This window comes from Aythya marila, assembly GCF_965140915.1.
Source record: "Aythya marila genome assembly, chromosome: 8".
Classification (NCBI taxonomy): domain Eukaryota; kingdom Metazoa; phylum Chordata; class Aves; order Anseriformes; family Anatidae; genus Aythya; species Aythya marila.
The window spans coordinates 12,292,192-12,307,764 of NC_139049.1; the positions used below are offsets into that span (position 1 = coordinate 12,292,192).

At 42.2% G+C, this 15,573-nt stretch overlaps 1 protein-coding gene across 1 annotated transcript in view; it reads right to left on the reverse strand.

Annotated features, from left to right (window-relative positions):
• The window catches only part of RALGPS2 (Ral GEF with PH domain and SH3 binding motif 2), a 143,949-nt gene extending 129,418 nt beyond the window's left edge, over positions 1-14,531 (reverse strand). Inside the window, exon 1 of the mRNA XM_082766206.1 lies at positions 13,539-14,531. The gene's annotated coding sequence lies outside the window, so the exon portion shown is untranslated. The remainder of the gene's footprint in view (positions 1-13,538) is intronic.
• Between the last annotated feature and the right edge of the window lie 1,042 nt (positions 14,532-15,573).

Genomic DNA, 15,573 nt, shown 5'->3' on the forward strand with positions numbered 1-15,573 from the left:
TATCTGCATAGTCATCTTCATCATTCAGTGAAACCAGCAGGGCAATGCACTCAAGGGTACACAAATATACATCAAACGACAGTTTCCACTCCAAAGATGAGAAAGTGCACAATGCTTTCAGCAGCATACAGTATTACAGATCTACAGCAGCATCGTGGGCCAGCTGTGGAAAGAGGCAGCACGTGTCCCTTCAGGAGAACTTACTCCCCAGCCTGCCCATGCCACTGTAATTCCCCCAGTCAAGGCCTTGTTCTCCCCAGTCCTGCCGTGCTCTGCTTTCTGCAGGCCAGCACGGCAGCAAAGCTCCTCTGCTTCCATGGCAGCTTCCCAGCTTGACTGAGGCTGAGACCAGCAGCTGGGTGTGAAGGCTTTCATCTTACCTCTTGGGAAGAGAGGTCAGGCAGTGTGAATCCTAAAGGAAACCTCACTACATCCCTACACAGCAGGCACACATAGCTGAAGCTGGGAAGCAAATGAAACACATCTCATTACCTGTCACAAAGTGTGAGAAAGAGAAAACACCTTGCCAAATGAAAAGACAACAAAATTTTGCATGAACTCTCCCCAGGTGCATGTTAATGCAACGTTCCACTTCTTTGGCTCCGGAACTCTGTGCTCTAGGACAAATAGTTGAGCAAACGAAACAAATAGCTTAAAAGATTTTTATTTTTAAGGATTAGAAGTGCATGTATAATAACAACATGCTTACAGAGGGAACAACTGCAAGCATTAGTGTCAGAGATGCTTTGCAGCATAAACTGATCACTGACAGGAGAAATTCCTCTCCTTTATATATTTTGCATAACGTTCAGGTACACTGCCTTCTGCTGAAGCATTAAATTTAGGCTACTGCTGGAGACAGAGAAGGTCCTCAAGAATAACAGTCCTCGGTTCTGTTCGTTGTTTTTACTACCAGCTATTTATAGTACATTATTAAAAAGTCAGACTGTACTGATTTTGTTTTGTGACAGAGGGAACAAATGTGCATATGTGAGGTTTATGTCAATGTGTGTTTGGATAAAGGACCTTAAGAAAGGATCTTAAAAATTAAGTTCTTCTGTTTCTCCCTTTTATTGTTGAATCCTATTTGAGTTAAGTGCTTGTGGTTTGGATTCACACAGGTGGGAAACATCTTTAAAGACCTTTCCATTTCAATTTAATCTATTTCCTCTGATGGTTTCCTTCTATTCTATTAAGTAACTAGACTCAGGTATTTAAACCAATTGCTGCACAATGAGCCATAAGAAAAGGCAGCAGGTTGGATGGATGATTATAAGGCAGGAGGTTTGAAGTACACTGACAGGATATTACCCAGTTTGCAGCTCTTATCTGTCAAAAGCAGCAGAACAGAATGAGGGCAATTAGACTTACTAGCTGGTTTACTGACCTGTAAGAATAAAAGGAATAAAAATGCCAGAGTGTGATAAAGCAGGCAACACTTGCAAAACAATAACAGGACGTGCATAATAGCATAAGAAACATCCTTAAGAAAAACATGATTTCTACTTCTGTTTTGTTAGTAAAAATATAAAGGGAGAGAGCCACCAACAGCTGTGCAGAGTAGAGCTTGCTTTTCAGGAAAATACGCAGGGCCAGATCTCGCCTCCTACATCTGCACATGCTTTCTGCTCTTCAGGCCCATGGAAACGTGCCAGGAAAATTAATTGGCAGAGGACTGTATTATCTCTTCTGCATAGTTCCCATGTAGTGTCTCAGAGAAAGAACATGCAGCTAGGGAGCTGACAGGAAAAGCAGCCTGCTGGGGAAAGCTGTCCTTGACTCCCACAGATCCCAGAGGATATGCCAGATTTCAGTGGGACATCTCCTTCTCGCTGATCTGAGGCGATCTGAAGAACTGTGTCACTGAGATTTCCTTCTATAGATGAAAAGCAGGGGATGATTTGGGTGTCGGGGTTTTTACATCCTGTGTGAGTTCTGGGCAGAAGCACGAATTCTGATGAAATGACAGCTTTCTTAAACTACCAAGCAAACAGGTCACTGTTTGAATGCTAGGTCATTAAGCCTGCAGCTCCTCAGAAATACTGTAGCAGAGGATTTGAGATTGGAAAAAGGAACCAGGGACATTATAAAGTCCTGGCTTGCTCCCATACAACCCACGCCCTCCCCTGCCATTTGCCCCTCCCCTACCTTTCAGGAGCTTCCAGGCTCTTGGTACCCAGGAAGGAGGGATGTTATGTCTTTAGGAGTTGCTGATCCCCAACTTTCATATATTATGAACAGAAAGCTATGATCCGGCCTGCTGATTTACAGAAGAGATGTCAGACTACTGTCCTCTCAGTTTCCCATTAGGTAATGCGCATCCTTCTTCTTCTTGCCCAGTGGAAAATCCCACAAAGTAGGAAAAAACATTCTGCAGTTTGCATTGATAAATTACTGAAAAGTGCCTCTCCAGTTTGGGTCTGCAAGGCATGTAGAAGGGTCAGAGCCTTCAAATCCTCAAATTCTTGGGGGAATTCTGCATCACTTCCATTAAGAGTCAGTGGAGTCCTCTCCCCTCCTCCACCATTTCCTGCTCCCTCCGCTGTCTGTACCACTCCTGCAGCACAGCTCAGTAAGAAACTGTACTGCTGTTAGCTCCCTCCCATATGGCTATGCACTAATCCCCTCTCCTACACATTCATGCAAAGTAGGGAGAAACTATAGATGTAGAAGAAATCCTTCACTGAGCAGCCGCCTGCTATCTAGGTTACATCTGGCAATTAAAAGGTGCAAAAGAATCATGCTAAGCAGCGCTACCGCTTTCCTCCCTCTTCCTTGCAACATCTGCAGAGCTTCCAAGTATCCTGAATTTGCAAACCTAGATTCTGAGGGGAGTATTAAAAATGGGAGAGAGCTTGTAATCACCTTTCTTCTCCATTTACAATCTCAAAGTATTTTCCACATGATTTTTAATTATTGGTTTTGCTCCCTTTGTGTGTTTGGTCAAAGAAGAATCAACCCTGGAATTACCGAAAGATGAAGGGATGGGAAAAGGAAAAAACGGTGAAATTGTATCAGGCAGTAACTTTCCGGGAAAAAACCCTCTGCCCCTGCCTATTTACATGGATGCTTTTTTTTTTTTTTTTTTTGCATCCTAAGAAAGCATGTCAAGAAACATGCCATTTGTCAGGAGCTTGCGATAGCAGGCTGTCAGCTCACTGCCTAGCAACTCGCACTGCATCGGGATATCCTGGCGTTACACACACTGGCACGTCGCATTGCTTAGCACTCACTGCCTTGAACCATCTCACTTGCTGCTCTGTCACACCAGGGTCCTCGCTTGGGAGACACTGAGCTGCCTTTCTGTCGGCTGACCCAACGAGCTCAGGTAATGGCATCAGTAGGAAAAACAATATAAGGGTTTATCTAGGTATCAGATCTACTAAACCACCAAAGTCACAATGGGTTTACATGGGATTTCACATTAAATAGAAACTCAGCATCGGCATAGCATGGACATCAGGCTCCTTGAAATGTTAGCAAGCATTTTGAAACTTATTTCTCACAGACAATTAGGAAAATAAAGCTATGATCTTCAAAGTAGAAAAACAAAACAAGACAAAACATATAAATAAAACTTTTTTTTTTTTTTTTTTTTTTTTTTTTTTTTTTTTTTTACTTTACCTACACAACAGCAGCTTGGTTGTGTGATTTGGTGATTAAGTGAGGAGAATAACATTTAGACTGAAGCGCCTGGGTAGAAAATCTGAGCTTCTAGCCTTCCCCCCCCCCAGGTCATTCTGTCCCCCAAAACTTCTGTTGTAATACAGAGGAACAGGAGGGACAAAACTGAGGATCACAATCCTATATTATTTAAAAACCTTTAAGAACACATAAAAAACGCCTTGACTTCAACTCACTAAATAACAGCCAGACCTCAGAGGTCACAAGAATGCTGATTTTGCAGTTGAAGGTCTTTGAAAAATTCACCGTGCTGTTTTCAACACAGCTGTGTTAGGGCCTTGGATTCCCACAATACAAGCATTTCAATGAGATTTTTAACTGTGACAAACAGCTAATGCTTTTTCTTTTTTTTTTTTTTTTTTTTCTCTCATGTCTGTAGGTCTAGGTCAGGGGTTCTGAACCATGGTTTTTAATATAATACTGAAGATATGACAAGTAAAAAGCATAATACATGATAATACAGAGGTCTTCTCTCAACTGCCTCTTTCACAAGACATGAAAATCAAGAAATACACTCTAAGCTTTTGGCTTTTATGTATGTATGCAGCTCAGAATTGTCTCAGCTCATGTACCTTTTCAATTGCTTGCACGTTCCTATAAAAATATGCAGAACGTTTCAAAAATGCAAGTCTTAATGCAATCATTGTAGCTAAGGATGTTATTGCGTACCAAAACTGGAAAACAAATCTCCAGTGAGAGGAGTCTGACAGAGGAAAAAACAAAACAACACAGTCAAAACCAATACATGATTATGGTGTAGAGCAGTCCCAATGCACAGGAGGTGAACGTTTAGAGCAGAAGAGCCAAGCAGTCACTGAAACCACTCCACTGATCACCTCAGCCCCAAAGAGGGATTTTGCTGTTACAGCATAACTGGCTCCACGTACATACTAGACAACCAGATAGAAGAGGCAAACGGATCTAGTTAATGCCCACAAAGGTCTATAAATGACACTCAGATGTGATCAGTAATTTTTCATCACTAAAAAATTAAAGCTCCTCCCAAAGAACACATGAAATCATTCTCAGTGAGTCTCATTCATGCTTCTGCTACTGTGTGCATCTGGAGCAGTATCAGTAGCGATCAAGGCATGAAATATCTGAACAAGTGGCAAATCCTGTGCATCAGAGCAGAAGATTGTCTGAAATATGTTTCTCCATTGTACCTAACATAGTATATACTGCAATGGGACATGGAAAGCTAGATGATTTTTTTAGGAGCCCAAAGCCCATAGAATCTAATTTAGAAGGAATTCTATTCCCCATTAGTCCTTTTGGGATTACCCAAATATATACAGAAACTCTTACTTATTTTCTCAATTAGCATTTGATATTCTTGGAACGTTACCAGCTCTGTAAATTCTACATTTCGCATTACTTTCCTGAAGCCTACTTATCCTAGAGTATGCTAAAAGCATTTGCACAGATGCAGGAAATTATTACTATAAGTGTGATTCCTATGCTTAACCTTGACTAGAAAATATGGCAAATGCAGTAGTGCATGTTCTGTAGTCTTTGGAGCACGCTACATTTAACACTCCATTACTTACCTGATTTTTTATTGCAATACTTCTAGACAAAAACTAATGTTAATCGTTGCATCCTCCTCTCAGTACATTGCAAGTACATTCATATCAGCAGCACTCATATGGTATGTGCTGTGGCACTTCTGGAAGACACACATGGACATACACACACACCACCACTTGCACTTCACTCTGTAAGCTGTCACCAACATGTTATTTTTATCAGCTTTATTTGCAACTAGGGATGGAGAGGTACAAATAAGGGAGGCAGATATACTCGAAACACTCAAATAAAAAACGAAGGATTATCCAGGACAATGTATAACCATTTGCCAGAAAATAAATGCAGAGAGTACTTGGACTCTAAACAAAACCGTCTCACAGATCACTCATCATCATTGTGCTGACCCAATTAATTTTCCAGTTCCATACAAGTTGCTAGTTTTTGAGCTTGTTCGTTAAACGGGTCAACCCAAATTGGTACATCTCAAATTTGACGCGGCATTTCCATCACGCTGTCCTTCCCTCCAGCCTCCCCCTCCATGCTCAGAGAAGCAGGCTGGGCACTGAGAAGGGATTTTCTGCCTCAGAACACCTGGGCATCGCAGCGCCTTGCTGCTAAGACCCAAGCACAGCAAAGTGCAGTGGCTGCTTGGTGTGCCTGTTTGGACACCCCCAGGCTCACCCCACAGGACTGCCACGGTGCCCAGTCCATCCCCCTAGAGGGTGGATGGGCCCGCCAGCATAACTTGATTCCCTGTGCAGCAGACAGCAGACTGGACCCCAGGAGCAAATCACAGCTGTTTTAGCTGCAGCGGGCCCCGGGGATCTGCAGAATGCAGCAGCACTCCAGCCATGCCCTTTTCTCTGCCTGCCCTTCCCTGTGTTGGGGAGAAATAAGGTAATTCCCAGCTGTCTACACATCTGTACCCTTTCCAGGGCTCTCTGACACCTGGGAAATCCTTTTACGGCCACACAGCTTTCGAACCCCTTGGCGTTGTCCTGCAGTGCTGGGGGTCTCAGGGCAGGGTTACCCCTGCCGAGCTCCAGTTCTCACCGCTTGCCTGTCCAGGTGGCTGGCTGCTAGCCTGGCTGCAAACGGGAAACATCCACACACGATGACAAAGAACCAGGGCTGGGATATCTCTGTGGTCTGGAAAGCAATGTGACTCTGCTTATGACTGGCACAGGAATGACAGCACCAGCCTGTGCTAAAGTGCTGTGCTAGTGTTTAAGAGATCAGACAAAGCTTTATTCCTGAGCACAGGCTAATGTGTAAACACCAAGCTTTGGAGGCAAGCCTGGGCTTAAATGCATGCCCAGACCTGTGCTTAACAGAGTGCAAGCCCAGCTATGTGACTCCAGCAGGGTCAGGATGCAGCTATTAAGACTACCAACCTCCCCTGTGAAAACAGCCAACAACCTCTGGCTTCTTATTTTAGTGTTACCTAACAGAAATAGGCAGCATACGCCTTTGACAGCCTCTGAAGCTTTTGTTTTGTGAAGCTACAAAATTTTCCAGGATTGCCACAAAACGTCATCAGGGAAGAGGAATACAAATATCCCTAAGTCATGCAACAGTAAGGACCCAAACTCCTTGCTGTTTTACCAAGCAAGCTCACAACTGAAGTCTTGTGCCCTTGCTTACTCCAACTGTTCACATGGTTAACAGCTCAGATTTAGAAGGAATTCCCTACATTTTTTCTTCCACTCTCTGAGTGCCTCATCTAGCTCAGGTTTCAGAGATAACTGACTCAGAGATTTCCCAGGACCCGTTCAGTTCTTGAAGAATCCAGACAACTGGGACAACACCATGTTTAACCTAGCGAGAAGGGAACAGAGTGGATTTTATACTATGTGGGTCACTCCTGTGAGATTCCCAGTTTGGATTAACCCAGATTTCAATGATTGCTTTCTTATTACAGAGGAAAGTAAGTGCAATTCATGAATAATAGTAACAGAAAGTTGCTCTATCTAATTTCTCCTGTATATTTAAATCAAATAAAAGCTTCACAAAATTTAGATTCAGATAGCTGGGATCCGTAAAGACAGAAAAACAACAAAGCATCCCTAAACCTGATCCAGAAGTAGTCTTCCCTGGAGTTTTGTCCATCATTGCTTGGCTCAAAATCATGGCAGGTGGTGGGTTTGACAGCTTCTGACAGGGGATAATCTCTGTTAGAAGCACAAGGATTTCTTAATTGCATAAATCTTTTCTGGAAAATAAACTATAAATGTTTTAAACAAAAAGTAGATAAAAATTGAAGATGGAAATACAGAATCATAACACAGCAAGATTAGCCGTTAACCTACAGGATCCTATTAGTCCCTTTTTAACTCTGCTATGCAAGTGCAATTACAAATAGCCTCAGAAGATGTGCAGAGGCTCAAGGAACAAAATGGACTTTTGATTTGCAAAAAAAGGATTTTTGTTTGGCTAGTTCTGTATTTGCTATGCACTTTAATCTGGGCCCATTGCTTATAGGAGATAAATGTAATTTCATATAAAAGCTGCATAAACTAAATAATGTCTGTGTTTGTACAGAGGACTTATCTGGTCACTGATGTGAAGTGAAATGAACAATTTGTCATTAACTACTTGCTGATTTTTTTTACATTTTAGAACACGTAAACAGAGCGCACTTGTTTATCCAACCTGTGATAATGCCAGAAGTCACCTCCCTCATGTAAGAGGCCTGAATTGCTGGCCGTGTGCCCTTTATTTGAGAAAGAGGACAACCCAAAAAATATCATAGGAGAGATGAGAGAGGAATTTGATGAGATGGGTTTTCTAGAAGTGACGAGGCTGTAAGACAGATAATACTTCAGTACTATTTTCTTGTTTACTGGGCATTTTTTAGTATCACTATTTTAAAAGCATAATTTATGTTCCTTATATATTAATGTCTTATAACTATTCACTTTTTCACCTTTCTTAACACAGGTTAAAGTTGCTAGAGGTGCTTAAAGTACCACGTGTCCTGAAAGACATCATACAATGCCACATTTCTTTTTGACACAGATCCTGCCACACAGACTTGAGGACAAACTGTGACTGCAACTGAGGCAAGGAACATAAGGCAAGCTGGGCACTGCTACGAACAGTGCACATTGAGTGGCTGCAGTAATTTCATACAGCAGGATTTAACAGGAACGAAGGGAGCTATGGTGTTTCTAGGTAAAAAAGCATCCCAAGATATGAAGGCAGAATGTATGGGTAGCTAAACAGAGGGAAAAGTTTACTTGCAGCAGATGTAAAAATGATCGTAACACAAGGAAAGGGATCAGGACAAGGGAGTCAGTGTCATGCCTGCCAAAAGCAAGCAATTTGCAGTAATGCATTGCACTCACAACAAATTGGAAAGGAATTTAAGACCAAAACAAATGCATGAGCATACAGTCAGAAAATGCTCTATTTATGGTAGATAGCATTTTTGTAGGGTATTTAAAATGTTTACAAAGTAAAAAAGCATTTTTTTTGCTCTTCAGCTATGTAAATAAATGAACAGAAACAAACTGAAATATAGCTACTGAAATGGAATGTGGAGTCATTACATCAAGGATATAAAAATATTATGGGGGGGCCTACTTTAAAATTTTTTAAAAAGGCCTAATGCTCTTTCAAATTGTGTGCATGTGGCAAGGCACACTCCTAAGAGCAGATGTACCTCCACAGGATTTGTAACAGCCGAACAAAAAGTCCCATATGTGCTTGGGTTAAAAAGCACTCCCCAGATAAAAATGATCAAACTGGTATACAAACCTGTCTACAAGAGAGGATGCAAGACAATAATCCTAAGGAATTTGATTAAGTGCTTAATAGTCTGCAATGCATTCAGAAGGTAATTAACATAGGTACCAGTGTATTTATGCAAACCCTATTAGCACAGAAAATTGATCTAAGGGATGAAGTTGATCAAATGCTAAAATGAGGTATCATTGAGACAATATTGGTATTTCCTGGATGAATTAACCGTCCAGTTCCTGTAATAAAACATCACAAAAACGTTCATAGTACCACTACAATAATGCCACCCAGTACTGAGTGCTAATTCATAGGGCCAATAAATACTGGTGAGAAACTAAAATTTGCACCCAACTCCCTTTCTAGAAACTTAAAAAAGGCATTTCAGAAGAATGCTTCCTACTGTTCAGAAAAACTATCAAGAAGCTGCAAAAGCACATATCGGCTGTGAAATACAGGAGCTTCTAATGGCTTATACTTCCCCATAGTAAAATCCAAAAGCTGCAGGAAAAAGATTTTTTTTTTTTTTTTAGCAATATGACTCAATACTATTATATCTTTCCAGAACACAAAGCGGTATGACAAACTCAAAAATGAAATATAAAATGGCTGAAGCTCATTGGAGCACGGAAAAATACCTCTGGATGGAGCTGTGGATTGTACTGTTATAGGTAATGGAGCAGAGTACAAAAAGAACCCTCCGTGATGCTCTCACCTACCCCAGGAAAGATGTCACCTCCTCTACAAGGAAAAGATGGAACAATAGGAGTTGGCCTACCTGCTTAACATGGTCTGTCTCCACACTGCATTTGTATTTGAGATCTAACTAGTCATAGTCATTGTGCCATCCCCTTTTTATTTAAAGAATAAAAGCTTACTACACTGGTACCACTCCCAACACCAGGCTTTGTTTGGCTTATTCACTCAGTATACATACAAACTTCGCATGACTGGGATGTTTTGGAATGAAAAATGTGACTTGTCAACCCTTGATCTCTATAAAACTGATGCAGATCATCAGAATATGAGTCTACTGTGTCCTGTGAGGTGCTCCCAACTACTTTGCCAGCGATGGGTGTGCTGCTCTTGTAGATATGAATGCAGAGCGAGGAAGACATGCAGCTTCTATTTTGGTAATAACTGGTTTGCTAATACGCAATTTGATAGCTTATTTTTCAGACCACAACAGTCCCACTGCCCACAAAGCTCAAAAGGAACAGAAACAAAGATCCTCTGAAAAAATCAGGAAAATAAATATCACATAAGGCAGACCAATTAATTTGTCCACTATACAGACATTCTACTGCAATACGCTGAAGAGCATACAGCACAAGCTGAATTGAGTATTTTAAGAACATAGGTGTTCAATTTTAAAAGCAGTCCTTCTTTGGCTAGAATATTAATGACGTGTTTTTATAAACAGAAGTTTTGCTTTTTAATGTTATTACTGTCACGAGACACATGCACCCAACATTGCAACTCTTCTTTTCAACTTGGCCTCAGGTTTTAAAACAGTATTCTTAAATATAAACAATAATAACACTCCATCGAAAGCAATTTTTAAGACCTACGGTCCACACTGTCAGCCTAAAGGGAGAAGAGGGAATTAAGAACTGAAAGAGAGAAATATTCCAGTAATAAAAGCTACAGCAGAATAGATGGCAAAGCAAGTGTTGCACTCCAGCTCTTTAAAGCTGTGTGGGTCACGATCTGTTCAACTGTATATCAGCACAAACTTTCTGTAGAGCTAACAGGCCCTTTGTGTCTCACAAAGTACAAGTACGTATGGGAGTATACGCCTCAAGTAGTTTCTTTTTCTTCAGTACTGAAAGCACGGAAAAATAAATTTTGAGGAAGTGTTTTAGGATGCTTGCTCTGGAAAATTACTATCAGAAACTAAGCAAATCCATGCCAGAACACAGCCCTGAGGAATTACAATATCCCTCGAGCAAATAGAGAAGACAAAGATGACCCTGCATGTCACTGCAGACTACCAACACCAGTACACAGACCAGCAGACACTTCAGCAGCGTGTTTGTAAAAAGTGCCAGCAATTGGTCAGGCCTGGAGCAGTCGTGTGTAACAAAGCTCATCTGTTATGGGTACCTACCTGTGTGGCATAGCTAGGCACAGACAGCGTTTTCTTCTTGCTAAAAATACTTTCTTCCCCTCTCTGAAATGACAGAAGTATAACTTTGCCTGACCTATTTTTCGTCCTTATTCATTCTGTGGAAATCTTGCAAAGCTGACACCTAATTTCCAGGTGCTGTTGCTTAGCTTCCTAAATTATTAATACGAGTGTAATAATTATCCCTTTTCATCATCACATAGGACAGGCAATAGATGCAAAGAATACAATCACATCAGCACCCTCCTATCTGAGGCATGTTTATGATATCAGAAGATCCCTCTACCACTGTCAATCAATAAGCTGTACTACACAGATGCGTTTTATGTCATGAGCTAATCAGATGTTATACTGGTCTAGTGTAATTGTACCTGCAGAGACCCATGGTAGAGCACAAAAATTACAGGGAAAATATGGACCAAAATCCAGCGTGTCTGATAAGGTAGCCACCATGGCTAATTGGACTCCTTTCTCGAGTGACAAGAGATAGGATGTGAAGAAATGGCCTCAGGGTGCGCCAGGGGAGGTGTAGATCAGACGTTAGGAAGAATTTCTTCACACAGAGGGTGGCCAAGCACTGGAACAGGCTGCCAAGGGCAGTGTGGGAGCCCCCATCACTGGAAGTATTTAAGAGATGTGTGGATGTGGCAATCAGGGATCTGGATTAGTAATGGGACTCTGCAGGTCAGGTTGATGGTTGGGCTTGGTGATCTGGAAGGTCTTTTCCAGCCTAGATGATTCTATGATGATTCTCTGTTTTGGTTAGTGCATTCAAGAGTGGTGACAGGTAGAGAGAGAAGCCTTCAATGAATGAGGTGCACCATAGGTGCTGGGCCTGACAGGAGTTTAGAAAGAAGAAAGGAATGAGATGAGCACAGATGTAAGACTGGTGATGGAGAGTGTCAGGGAACGACTGAGTAACAGGAAAATTTCAAGCATCTTGTAAAAGTTCCAGATGATTTCAAACTGCAAAACAAGACATATTTCCATGCCACAGTATCTTCACAGCTATACTTGTACTAGCAGAGCTATGTCAGCAAGGTTTCATATTAGCAAAGAGCTTTTCTGCTGACTGAACTGTCCCATCTCTCAAGTCCAATGAAAGACATCCTCATCTAGCTTTTTTGGCTGACTGGACTGAAGATTTTCTGACTCACCATTGTCCATCAGCGTCTGCCAGCTGTGAGTTACCCAGCTGGGCCCACAAAGGAAATTCTGTGAGTGTTTTCATGTTCTTTGACCAAAGCTGCTAAACATTTTCATCCTCACTTTAAATCACTCCACTGGACATTGCCTGAAGTGGGCTAGGGCACAGTACCTTCTTGCAAATGAAAGGGGCTGCAGCCTCCATGTGAAGAGCAGTAACAAGCCTCAAGTGGGCACTATGTTCTTCCATAGTCACAGCTGTTTGCAGTATAAATGTTTTTTTTGTGGCCTGAACAACATGAATAGAGGTAACAAAAGCATGTGCTGGTCAACAGTGGCACATCTACACCTGTAACTTCTTCTCACACAGTTATGCCATCAGACCTTTGTAGTACCAAAGCTTGAAGCCACGGCCCCTGCTGCATTTGGCTGTATCTGCTGAAGAGGTTTTTGCTCTCAGAGCTGTGGGGCATAGAGATGTTCAGCCACCATAAATACATCCAACAGGGATCATTAAATGGAGCTCCTCACTAGGGGAATTCACATCTCAGGAAGCTCAGCTCACTGGTGTTATAAGCTGCTTGCCCCGGGGTGATCTGTGGCAGCCACAGGACAGAAAACCCAGCAGGCTGCCTTTGCTGTACTTCAGCCACCCAGGAGAGGGGCAATGAGGGCAAGTGGGGGCCAAAAACCTCTTAAATTGCTATTGTATACATAGCCAGATTTTAAGAGACTAGGCTCTAGTCCGATCCAGCTGTGGGAAAAGCAGGCGTTTAGCAAAACACGGAGCAGATAAATCAGAATGAGATACGGGGAGCCTGGCTGCAGGTTGAAAACAGGGCACTGGAGCCCAGCTAAGCAGGACGGGACAAAGACCAAGTAACGAGCACCAAGTGATCTGGACAACTGCTTTCACCCTCCTGCTGCCCTGTCCATCTGCTGGGAACTCGGTTTCAAAACAAGTCCTATTTCCCTTATGTCTGATCCAAACTCCCATCTTGTGGATCTGCTGCTGTCACTCACAATCATTTACAACAGAAAAGCTGAACTGAGAAACAAGGAAAACTTATTTAACACACACATTCTTCACCCTGATCCATTTCTTTCAGCTATTTTCCCTTCACTCGTTCAGGTTTGAGTCTTACGGCTGGTTTACTGTAGCCATTTAAAGACAATGAGGATTTTATATGACTGCCTAATCACTACAAATTCATCCCAAGTCCTGGCAGTGTCTGACATTTCAGCCCAAACAACTGCACGCTGTTGGAAAACACCCCCTCCCCAGCCCCCGTGAAGCACACTCACTGACCTCCCCTTCCAGCAGAACGAGGTCAGCAGGATAACGAGCTCTCCAGATCGATCTGCAAACAGCCTGATTCACAGCTTTTCTCTACGAAAAAGGAGGAAGTTATGAAAGGAGCAGCTTGGACAAAAAGGGCTTCAGCTCCACCCAGTGGTAATGAAAAGCTTTTCACGCCATCCCTCTGGGTACCTGCTCTGTCCTTTCTGAGCTGAGGTACCGGAGTGAGAGCTCTGCTCAACTGCTGCTACTACGGCATGAGCTGCCACAGGCCTGAGCGGTGATCTTGCCTTGCTTGCCTGGGCCTTCAAATCTGGGGGCTAATCGTTGCTCTGATTCTCTACGTCAGCCATCGCCGTCCTCTTTGGTATCCGCAAATTTTGAATGTTTCACCAGCCAACTCCCAAATCGCCAGCTGGCTGGGCAAGCACCACAACCCCACATGGGCCTCTTCTCTCACAGCAGTGATTTTAGGGCATGAAACTGCTCTTTTCTATCATCTATGCATGCATTTTTACTTTTTTTTTTTTTTTTTTTCCCCTGATGAGGCACCACCTTCTGACATAACTCTCAAAACTACTTTCAGAACTGGGGATACTTTTAAGGCAGGTTTTTCTCGTCTGAGTTTTCAAGAACAGAACGGCTCTCTAAATGAACACTACATTTCGAATGACAGGGACCTTGAGAAATTGAAAGCCAGCTGCAGCTCTGTTAGTTGGCCAACAATTAAATAGTTCGCATATGACCTAATTAATGCTCAAATACACATCACCAACTCTCAGGCACTAGGGCATAAATTTGTGACAACATGAAGGTCAGGCACACACCCTCACCTCATCCTCCCCCAAAAACCTCAGTATTGCCATCAGTTAGATGCATTATGCTTTTTGGCCAGCATTGAAGCATCAGTTTGTGACCTTTGGGAGGAGGTTCCAGACTAGATGGACTATGTATAGCTGTCAAACGTTGAAAACCTTTATCCTATTTCTCATCACTTTTGTTGTTCTTCCTACCTGCCCCAGGTATTCTTTCTGAATCTTTTGAATGGTCTCATATTTACCATTTTATTACCCCCATGTAAGTATCATTACTGTGGTTACATTTACATCTCAAAGTATTGAGCCTGTAGCATTTATCCATGGGGTTTGAGATCATAATTAGACGCGGTGCCTAATTTTCAGCTAAATAGCTCAAAACATATGCAAAGTCAGAAATATATTTTAAATCAATGTGCTGTACATAAGCAAAATTGTCCTTTTTTCCTGTCTGAAAAGCTTCTATTCACTTCATACATTCTCCTGTGCTAGTTATCTCTCACCTATATACAGATGCCCATACTTATTTTCACATTAATAACGTTTTCCACCACAAAACTGGTGTGATATTTTTAGCTATCAAACTATATCACATTCAGCAACTAAGGTTTGAAAATGATATACACACAACATAAAAAAACAGCCAGCCTTTTTTCTCCCGCACAAAATCTAATTTATAAAACCCATATTTCACTTGGTTTTATAGCAGCTATTTTATCTTTCAGCTCATCACTGACTAAACCAGATAAAGCTAGTTTTATACGTGGTAACAATTTGTACAGTGCATTGAGGAGGGCATTATTGTGGTTTTACTTACAGGAGAAAGGGAAGTGGCTAATTCACAGAGGCTGCAGCACACGGATATGAATGGCAGTCTACCAAGGGGCATGAATCTGGAAAACAGGGGCGTTGTGCAGGGCAGGTGAGATGAGGTTTCCTGAGGAAACCTGGAAGAGAAGGTTGTACTCTGGCTGCAGCCAAGGAGCCCCTGTCCCCATGTTGCTTCTGCTACCGGGAACACAACAGGGAAGAGTCAGAATTTCCTTGCTTTGAATTCAGCAGGGATTTTGTCATCAAAATACCTCCAAATTTGACCCCTCGTTAGCACATGTCTGTAGCACCGAGGGAATCTGGGAACCCTGTGCTTTGAAATAACACACAATCCTCAAAGAAATCTGTCTTCATTGCCTATGCAGCCTCATTTTTTCAGCTCACACTTGAAATCTGAG